Raw genomic sequence first — 10,480 nt, forward strand, 5'->3', positions numbered from 1 at the left:
GTGACGTAGTGGATGATGTGATCCTCAGGGTCCGTTGTACCATCGTATATCTTAAGGTATGGTGGCATCTTGAATGTTTTGGGTATAGCATGAGGTGCGGCCTCGTCTTTATACGGTTGCTCTACAAACTGACCAGTGTCCCACTTTGGTAGGAGTTTTGGGGTGCCCAGTATCTTGTCTACCCTTTCTTGATGCTCTCTCATTTGGTCGTGGAGTGCTTTATTCTCATTCTCCATCTTCTCCATCTTTCTAAGGATGGCAGCGAGGGCATCGTTACCTACATCATTAATAGAGTGAGTGATACTTGTCGAAGGAGGCTGGGTGTGTTGCTTATTGGTTGTTGTGGTGATGTCGACTCGCACACCCTCTCTGCTTACCCTCTAAGCAGGTTTGTCGAGTATATTGTTCAGCGTATTCTTTAGCCATGCCTCCGTAGCTTTTTTACTACTGGTGGTGCTTCTTCCATAGTGGGCTTAGAGGCTCCCTTCCCATGAGAAGCAGTAACGCTGCCATGACGGGGGTGAATCATTACGCCTAGGTGAGGTATTTGGTGTCACGTTCTCCTCGTCCTCTCCATAAGTTTCATTGATGGTATTTAGGAAATTAGTAGTAAGGCCTGCCACTGCTTTTAGTCTTTCTTATCCATTTCCTACCATGTTAGATTATGCAAGTGGGGGAAAGAAAGTCCTGTATTTTGCTATTAGTATGTTTATGTAGATCTAGAAAGACTATGATTTTGACTAGAAAGTCCCCAGTGACGGCGCCAATTTGTTTGACCAAAAAGTATGGCACTCTTTGTTAAACTAGTTAAAGGATAAATACGGTGAAAGGTGAATTCTAGTCAAGCATAATAACTCTTAGATCTAGCTAAGTGCTAAATGGCATCGTTTATTTAGTGTATGGAGTCGATTATCAGATTATTAAGTGTATGCTTTTAAGAATAAATTAAGAATGAATGATGAGCAATAAATATGGGAAATGGCAATAAATGTAAATAGGGGTAACGATTCACCCAATTGTTGAATGATGTGGAAGATTCCTCCTCCTAACAATAAAGTGTGGCAATCAATAGGAAAATGAACAATGCCTCCTTGGATCGTGTGAATAGAAAGGAAGCATAATTGACAAAATCAATCACTATGGAAAGGTAAACTTTTGTATTTTCTCAAGAGTCAACTTCTTACAGTAGTTTTCTTTAGAATGAATCTCACGTGCCCTTTTTCTTCTCCCTCTCTTTCTATTTATATGAGATATTCTCTAAAAACCCTAAAAAGTACAACTTCAGGACAAAATTCTTGTCACTAGTTCCAAGACTACACTAGTCGTTATTCCTACTCTTCACTACTCGACCTCGGCCTTTACGGCTTGCTCAGCGACTACTCGTTGTTGGGCTTTGGTCGACCTTGCCTTGTCCGCCCAAATCGAAACACAGTCTTCTCACTTAACGATCTTCACACGCCTAACTTCCTAAGCCAGATTTTGACCCATACAATTTGCATGTTTGGTTATAATATTCTCCTTCTGTTTCAATTAAAATGACACACTTTCCTTATTAGTTCATTCCAAAAAGAATGACACATTTTTCATATTTGGAAACAAAACTTTTTATTTTACCAATTTTATCATTGATAAGAAACTTTTATAGCCGCACAAATGTCATGATCCGACAAAGTTTTTGCCCCTTAAACTTTTAGGATCACGTATTTCAAAAAAAAAAATTCTTAAACTGCGCTAAGTCAAACTACATCATTTAAATTGAAACTGAGGAACTGCGCTAAGTCAAATTACATCATTTAAATTGAAACCGAGGAAGTAATGATTAGTGAAGATCAGAAAGTAATACCAGAGCAGCAGCATTAAGATTTACTATCACTAATGAGTTCACTTAATTAACTAAGGAGTAAGGATTAACAATTACCAATACCCTAATTAGTACTCTTGCAATATTAATGTTATGATGATTTGTGAGTGTGAATAGGAACCCACCGGCCACCCTAAGTCATTGCGTTTCAATAAAGTCGGCGCGTCGTGTCGTCTCTTTCAGTTTCCACCACACTCCTTGTCAAAACGCCAGCAGAAAATTAGGAAGCAAAAGATTAAGACCAAAAAAAATGGGAATGGTTGAAGAAGCTCACAACGTTAAAGTTCTAGGCTCAGGCGAGAAGACCATAGTCCTTGGCCATGGATTTGGCACTGACCAATCTGTCTGGAAACACTTTGTCCCGGAAGAGTATCGATCAAAATCGAGTTGTACTTTACGACAACATGGGTTCTGGACCGACCAATCCTGATTACTTCGATTTTGATCGATACTCTTCCCTTGAAGGTTATGCCTACGATTTACTTGCCATTTTGGAGGAGCTTCAAATCAGTTGTTGTATGTACTTAGGACATTCCTTATCTGCCATGACCGGTGTTGTTGTTTCCATATTTCGTTCGGATCTCTTCTCCAAACTCATTCTTGTTTCAGCTTCCCCAAGGTGAATTCTCGTCCCATTTCCCCTACAAATTTTAAATTACTTCAACTGAAATAAACCCCAGAGTTAGCTAATACTACTAGTACTTAATTATTTACAGATTGAGGTGTTGAGAAAGAGAGTGGTATGAGTACCAAATGAAAGAAAAAAAAATACTTTTAAACATTTTTGGTACTAGCTGCTGGGTGAAAAGAAAGAAAGTTTATAATTTTGGAGAAAATTGATAAATTATTTATTTATTAAAAATTAAATATATTACTTTAAATTTTGATTTGAAAGCATAGTTTTCAAGTGCCTGTTCCAAAGGATTATATTTATTAAGGGGTCGTTATCCATGAGATTATTTATCCCACTTCGGATAGTTAACAATCATTTTGGTGTAAAATTTATGCCGATATTAACTAATATCTAGCACCAAAACATGGTATAACTATACCTCAAATTTTATAGCGGAATTAATATCCTTATACCAGTAATCAAACAACCTATAACAGTTTTATCTGTACAGGTATCTAAAAGCTTTACAAACATTAGTCTTTTGTTGTGTGTAAATTGAACTTCTTCTTTTCACCTCGCAATGACATAGTAACTAGGGGTAAAATTCCTTAAGGACAGTAAAATACTCAATCCAAGTCCCCCTTTTTTTTTCGGTTCATGTGAATTTTACACCAACATAGTTTCTGTTAGGTTCATAAATACGGATTACTATTATGGAGGATTCGAGCTGGAAGATATAGCCCAACTGTGCCAAGCAATGGAGTCAAACTACAAGGCATGGGTATCTGGGTTTGCGCCATTAGTGGTGGGAGGTGACATGGATTCAGTGGCAGTACAAGAATTCAGCAGGACATTGTTCAACATGAGACCTGACATAGCACTGAGCGTTTTCCGCACCGTTTTCACGTTTGACCTAAGGCATTTTCTGTCCCGTGTTACTGTGCCTTGTCATATTATTCAGAGCTCAATGGACGTTGCGGTGCCGGTGACGGTTGCCGAATATTTACACCGAAATCTGGCCGGCAAGTCTATTGTGGAGATCATGTCAAATATTGAAGGTCATCTTCCGCATTTGAGCGCACCTGAGGATACTATTCCCGTGTTGCTTCGGCACATTTCTCATGACATATATACCTCTGATGCTGCTTAAAATATTTACACATACGAGTATGATTACTAATTTACTATTTGTAATAACATTCCTATTTGTCTGAACTTGTCATGAGTAAATAAAGTGAATGAAAATATAGGCGGCAAGTCAGTTGTTGGAGTATCCTATAGAGGAAATGTTGGAAATCTGATAACGTGTACAGTTCTACTCTATATAAGAAAGAAGTTTACTGAATAGTGGAATGTTTTTACCTTAATTTATTTTCTGTACCTATCATTTTCTGGAGGTTCATTAATTACGACATATACAGCATCCTTTTCAATGTACATGATAGTGTTTCTACTTTATATGTAACTAGTTTTTCAGCACGTACGTGTGTGCTTGATCATGGAGTAAACAGTTTGTAAAATAAAATTGATACAGCTAAAGCAGAAGTTTTGAGTAAATAATTATACATGAAGAACAAAATAAATTAAAAAAACTCTCATCAATGTGAAGCTCAACGCAACAAAGTAGTCTTCGAACAATAACAATTCTTCTGATATATAATATTTAGCTTGATCACTATTTCCTTGTTTTGGAATATTTCAACAAAAAAATTTAAATGTGAATATGAGTAACATCAACTATGATGGAAAATATTTCATGTCTCAAAGTTTCTGCCATGTTTTAAGTAATTGTAGCCTCCCAAATTCGTATCTAAAAATCTCGGTGGACAAGCACATTAGCTTATAATGAGAACTAGATGTAGGCTCCCGTGCTCTGCACGGGCCCGAGAGCATGCTGAGGCCCGTGCACCCCATACAACATTAGAAAGAGCTTGTGCTTTACTTAAAATCATGAGAAGAACATCTCTCTTGCCTGTGAATTTCTAATACATTGCAGCTCAGTTGAATGGCCAAGTATTTAATTGAGACACACACAATTCCTAAGAATATCTGATCTTGCAACCATGATCTTTTCTACTGCGTGAAAAAAGAAAATCAGCAAAGTCAATTGTCTTCTCAAGAATACATTTGAATTTTTTTTTTTGTTATAAAGGAGCAAATCTTGACTAAAAAAGGCAGCAAACATTTAACTCTACTGGTGCTCATCCCAGTAAATCATCCTAAAAGTACAATAAAAGTAATCTCAACTTTCTTAATTAAGCAAACCACTTCAGCACCAGTGCATTCTATTTGAGTTTTGGTTGCTCGATCATCAGTTAAAGAATAATTTTCTCAAGGAACCCGCCTTTAGTATCTGCAAATTTTATGAGCCCGCTATTTTAAGCATAAAACACATGCTAAATTCAGGTACATGAATAATGATGAACAAAATGCAACAGTACATGAATCATGATGAGCAAAATATAACAGTATACTCCGCACTCTGTCTAAAACCACATATAGTTAAACTATATATTTTCTCTCTACTTGGAATAGATTCCACATTCATGCAATGGATGCCTACGTATAAGAAGACAAGTTAAGCAAAAAGTAGGTTCATATCTCTCTCCTTCAATCTCGATTTATTAAAACATGGACTTGCAAGCACCTTAAGGTTAAAGATAAAGTAGGCGACAGGAACAGGTAAAAGACACTTGTTAGTATACAACCAACTTTACCAACCAGCCTGCATATTGACAAATATAGCATCTCAAAATTTTGTCAGTTTGTGTATCAATCCAAGGAGAATATAATCATATTTACTCTAAGACCTTAAGAAATGTGCTAAATTGATCATCACTGTCACACTTGTCCTCAGCTGATTCTTTCTCAGAAATACAGATGCCGATTAGAGTCATGATAAATTGTGAATTGGAGCCATGGCAACTCAAAAACAGAATCAACTCACTAAAAGCACATGCTCTACAAAAACTATCAACCAAAGCAAAAGCAACGGCAAAAACACTTTAGGGTGCATGTCACCTAAAGAGTAGCAAGATTTTCTTCAGAGTTCAAAAAGAACAAATACGTCTCTCGCTTTGAAGGATAGCAATACCTCTTTTAATCTGGCGATGATAAGTATTGACATGAAAAGTGGAGCATCTCTATCTTGAGGGGGGAAAAGACTGAATCTCATTAAAACAGGTATTCTTTTTCTTAAGAGAGATTTTGTTTGATTTTTAAGTGAACCATAAGATGGTCGAATGAGAACATAAAGACATGTAAAACACAGAACATATTTTAGTAATAAAATACTTAACACTTTCTAAGACATACCAAATAATTTTCTCTTTTGAGGTATAACTTTCCAAGACATAGCAAACAATTAATGAATAAAGATAAAGAGATGTATAATTGAGACACATCACGTATTTACATCATAACCAACCAGGGGTGGACATTATTGCAGAATTTGGGTAGAGCCTCACATTCGAAAAACAAATTTGAACATTGGATTGGAATTACCTTTTTCACAAGATATTCCCAGGTATCACACCTAACCGTTTATACTTGTCATCGTTGCGTCAATGCTGCAGTGAATCATAATAGAATTGACTGAGAGAAGCAATTGGTAGTGCTATCATAAATATCAAATCCACTTAATCATTATTTGCACATCTTGCAAAATGCTTTCTCTGATTTACCCTTACAATAGAGAACTCAAATATATTTTTCTTATCTGAGTTTCTCATAGGCCTAGCAATCAAACAAATGGAGAAAAATATGAATTGAAAGGATGAACTTGCTCAAATTAGCCAAAAGAGAGCACGTGTATCCAAAGCGTCTCAACCACTATGTGGGAAAGAGTACAATTATGCCTCAATATCATCTATTTTCCTACAAATGCATGAGAAATCCTCAAGTGCTATATAATTCAGTTAAGATTTATTTAGGATAAGATACCTCCTAAATCTCACACAAATTTTCAGCATGGTAGATGTAATCTTTGCGCTCTCCTGGTGAAGAAAATGGCATTGTAGTTTTACAATGGTTCTAAGTATATATAAAGAAGAAATAGTGAAAGTATAAGAGAGAAAAAATCGGTGATATTCTCAACAGAAAAATATCAAGCCAATATAAATAATCTTTTTTTCACACAATTATCACCAATGAAGTTGGACAAAAGTGATAAAAGCTCACCATTTACATGTTAATCTTTCTTCACATATTTTTTTTTTCGCATAGCAATAAGCCAATCTTGGTTTAAATAATATTTTGGTAGCCAAAGTAATTTGTTGCACTTTCAGTATTTTATTCATGTGATATCAGGGAAAATGTGTGAAGTGCAAAAAGATGTAAAACACATGGGAAAAAAAGCTAGACAAAGTAATACTCAGTTGCTTACTTGGTTTAGCTTGAGATCAAAGAAAACGAGCATAGAGTGGTAAATGCCTTCATTCAAACTCTAATTGATGATCCAAGTACTTTGGCTGGTCAATTAGTTGATACCTTTTCAGATATGTACAAAGAATAATACACAGAAAGAGGCAAGAAAGACAAATTGAAAATCTACCAATAGAAATTTAGTAACAAACATATTAAAAATAAACAAAGATAAGAAGAAATAATGAACCAGCAGCAAACATATGAGAAGGAAAACTTTGCATGAGTTAATTTCTTCCTTCATCTACTATTCTTTGAACTTCTAAGAAATAGTCCATTTTTTTCTTAGTATGTACATATGTAAGGACGTATAGCTCTAACAGAAATGTCTTCTACACATAAGAACTGTAAATCATCTTAATTTTAACTTTTCTTTTGTCAAATTCCACTCTTTATGTGTATTCATTGAATAAAGGTTTTATTTTCTTTGCATGTAGATTCAAATAAATAGAGCTCACTTAACTTCTTATGACACACCAAAAATTAAAGAAAAATAACTAAGAGGTTGTGAGTTCGAGTCTCCTCAAAGCAAGGTGGGAAGTTCTTGGAGGGAAGGATGCCGGGGGTCTATTTGGAAACAGTCTCTCTACCCCAGGGTAGGGGTAAGGTCTGCGTACACACTACCCTCCCCAGACCCCACTAAGTGGGATTATACTGGGTTGTTGTTGTTGTTGTATTCATAGAAGAAACCAGATAATAAAGCAAATATTTCACCGAATATACTCACCAGAAAAGAGATAACGATTACAAATGGACAGTAAAGGACCAACGCCTGAGACGACGGAGATAGATCTCATACCCTATGCTTCAAAAAAAAGTGAACGATAGTAAAGTAGCAAATACATAAAGCATAAGCTACTATATGGAGATAATCTGACAAATCACCGACAACCATTAGCAATTTTAAGAGAAAATCCACATGCATACAATCCTAGGAACAACAAAACCTACAAATTAGAAAAGGAAAAATCCATAACATCGATTTTCAGCAGATAAATAAGAACTTGATGAGCATTAATTTTCTAACCAAAAATAGACCATTTGTCAATCCCGAAACCTAGCAAACACACATACATCTACAGAACCCAGCAAGAGAGTAGCCAAGAAAAATTAACAAATGCCCACCAAATTAATATAACCAAGAAATAGGGGCAGAAAAAAAAATTACCAGAAATTCAAAATACAGTAGATATCAAAAGGGTTGAGAGAAAGAGCAGAAAATTTACCATTTTACTTCCTAGGGTTGAGATGAGGCGATATTTCCGAGAATAACGAAATCACAGAGAAAGAATTAGGACAAAGAAAAACCCAGGGAACAGACACAAATGGAATAGAAGAGAAGTGACGTGTTAGCTTACTGGACTAGGAGAGAAAAACATTTTCGGAAATGACTAACATGGAGAATACCAATTTTGCCCATAAAACAATTGATATTTACTGTTCTACCCTTCGTCGTACCAAAACGTTCAATATATATATATATATAATAATATATACTAGATGATGTGTGCCCGTGCTATGCCCGAGCATCCGTCCTACATTCTGTCTCCAAATAATAAACCACTAACGCTGCCATACAATACTTTGCATACTTTATTTATTATATATATACTAGATGATGTGTGCCTGTGCTATGCCCAAGCATCCGTCCTACATTTGTCTCCAAATAATAAACCACCAAAACTCTGCCATACAATACTTTGCATACTTGTTTACAACTTGGACAAAGTAGTTAGTTTAGATATCTCTTCATTTGGACACCATCTCACTGCTAAGTTGGTCCGAGTTTATATAAGGTCAATCGACTAATACGCTTTGCTATAGATGTACATAACATGCAAATTCTTCAGCCACCAATCCATATTTTGGTTACAAATGCTTACATGGTGTCTTAGCTATCAATATGCAATCCATATTGTATTGTCTGCAATTGAAATCCAAGTGAGATTCTAAAGTCTAGTATTATCTTTCTCATAAATTAATGGGTATTATTTTTTTCATAATTAGCAGAGTACCCGACATAAAAAAAAATTCCTTCACTTCTGCTTTCACGTAAAGAAAAAAACAATTTATTTCTTCCTCTACTAAGCAGTCAAATCTTTCACGAAACTCAAGCAAATCGCACTGGTCTCACTACAACAAAGAATTACATAACAAAGAAATCAGAAGAATGACAGCAAAGTTTAATTACTGAAAATACCGAGACCTTACCCTCATCTCAGTATCCGTTTCTTCCGCAGTTTCTGCATCCCCACCATGTATTCCATCATATAGAGTCCTCAACATCAGAAGCCAAAAACAGATTGAAGTATACTTTCTGTCAGTGGGCCAAGTAAGTCCGTTGACAAAAGGTTGTCTCTATCTTACTATCATCGTCAAATTACATATATTACAAAATTAAAATTTTTAATACAGGATAAACCACATCGTATTAAACAGCATGATGTATAACATAATTTTGAAAAATAAAAAACTTACCTCTAGTTGGCTAGTACATATCTTCACATTAATGTTAGGATGATTTATGCCACGATATTGAACTCATCTCTTTCACTTCCTTTCATGTCACGACCTCGGTTCGCCCTCCGTGAACCATCGTGACGGCACCTAGTCTCTATGACTAGGTAAGCCTAACAATACGAAAAATAGATAAAATTTGCGGAAGAAATAATTAAAAATCAAAATAGTGAAATAAAACCGTGTTTAAAAGTGCCGCTCGGCATACACAATATCAACTCTCAAAAACTAATAACATTTCTCAAAACCTGGAATCTCATGATCACAAGCCTTTGGAAGTCTACAACCATCTAACTCCAGAATATCTAACAAAGACACAAAGTACAGAAGGGCTAATACAAAAGGGAGAGTAGAAAGGGACTATTCGGTTTGCGAACGCGGCAGATATACCTCGGAGTCTCTACGAACGTCTCGTCTCAAGTGTGATAAGTTTGAGTGGAGGTACCTGGATCTGCACATGAAAAACATGCACAGAAAGGGCATGAGTATACCACAACTGTACTTAGTAAGTGCCAAGCCTAACCTCGGTCGAGTAGTGACGAGGAAGGTCAGGGCCCGACTGAGATTAAATGAAATATAAGAAGCGATAGTATAAGATAAAGCAGTACAGTTGAAAGATAACAATAAGAATCAATACAAGATAATAAGGATAACTACAACTGAAACAGAGGCAAAAACAATCACCAGGAATACCACTCTTCACAAAGATAATAACTGGGGATCTTTTAGTATCCCGAGGATCTCTTAGTACCCTCAATATATACCAGGGATCTCTTGGTATCCCGAGGATCTCTTGGTATCCTCAATATATTCTAGGGATCTCTTGGTATCCTCATTATACGTGCTGGGGATCTCTCGGTATCCCTCACCTTAGCTCAAATCATAAAATCATATAGGGGATCTCCCGGGATGTCGTCCCGTAGTCCCAAAGTAAAACACACAACAATAACACAAGGAATACTCAATTAAACTCAATTTCGTACCAAAGTAAAACAGGTAATTCTAACCTAACATGCTTCACATAATACAATTACGCCAGTTTAAACAATAAAGCAATTAAGTAAATT

At 35.9% G+C, this 10,480-nt stretch overlaps 2 long non-coding RNA genes and 1 pseudogene across 3 annotated transcripts; 2 read left to right on the forward strand and 1 right to left on the reverse strand.

Annotated features, from left to right (window-relative positions):
* The first annotated feature begins 1,998 nt into the window (after window positions 1-1,998).
* LOC107781966 (karrikin insensitive 2 receptor IA-like) lies at window positions 1,999-3,819 on the forward strand (annotated as a pseudogene).
* A 708-nt stretch (window positions 3,820-4,527) lies between these two features.
* Window positions 4,528-8,317, reverse strand: LOC107781964 (uncharacterized). Of its 2 annotated transcripts, none has more exons than XR_012707720.1 (5): window positions 8,123-8,317; window positions 7,624-7,696; window positions 6,859-6,943; window positions 5,979-6,043; window positions 4,528-4,827 (listed from the first exon to the last, which is right to left on the reverse strand). It is a non-coding gene; the product is annotated as an uncharacterized LOC107781964 (long non-coding RNA). The 2 variants fall into 2 exon arrangements; XR_012707719.1 differs by having other exon boundaries at window positions 7,624-7,701; window positions 8,123-8,300.
* Window positions 4,834-6,000, forward strand: LOC107781965 (uncharacterized). Its single transcript, XR_001647122.2, has 2 exons — window positions 4,834-5,657; window positions 5,923-6,000. It is a non-coding gene; the product is annotated as an uncharacterized LOC107781965 (long non-coding RNA).
* Window positions 8,318-10,480: the final 2,163 nt, after the last annotated feature.

The sequence above is a fragment of the Nicotiana tabacum genome, chromosome 3 (assembly GCF_000715075.1).
Source record: "Nicotiana tabacum cultivar K326 chromosome 3, ASM71507v2, whole genome shotgun sequence".
Taxonomy (NCBI): Eukaryota; Viridiplantae; Streptophyta; class Magnoliopsida; order Solanales; family Solanaceae; genus Nicotiana; species Nicotiana tabacum.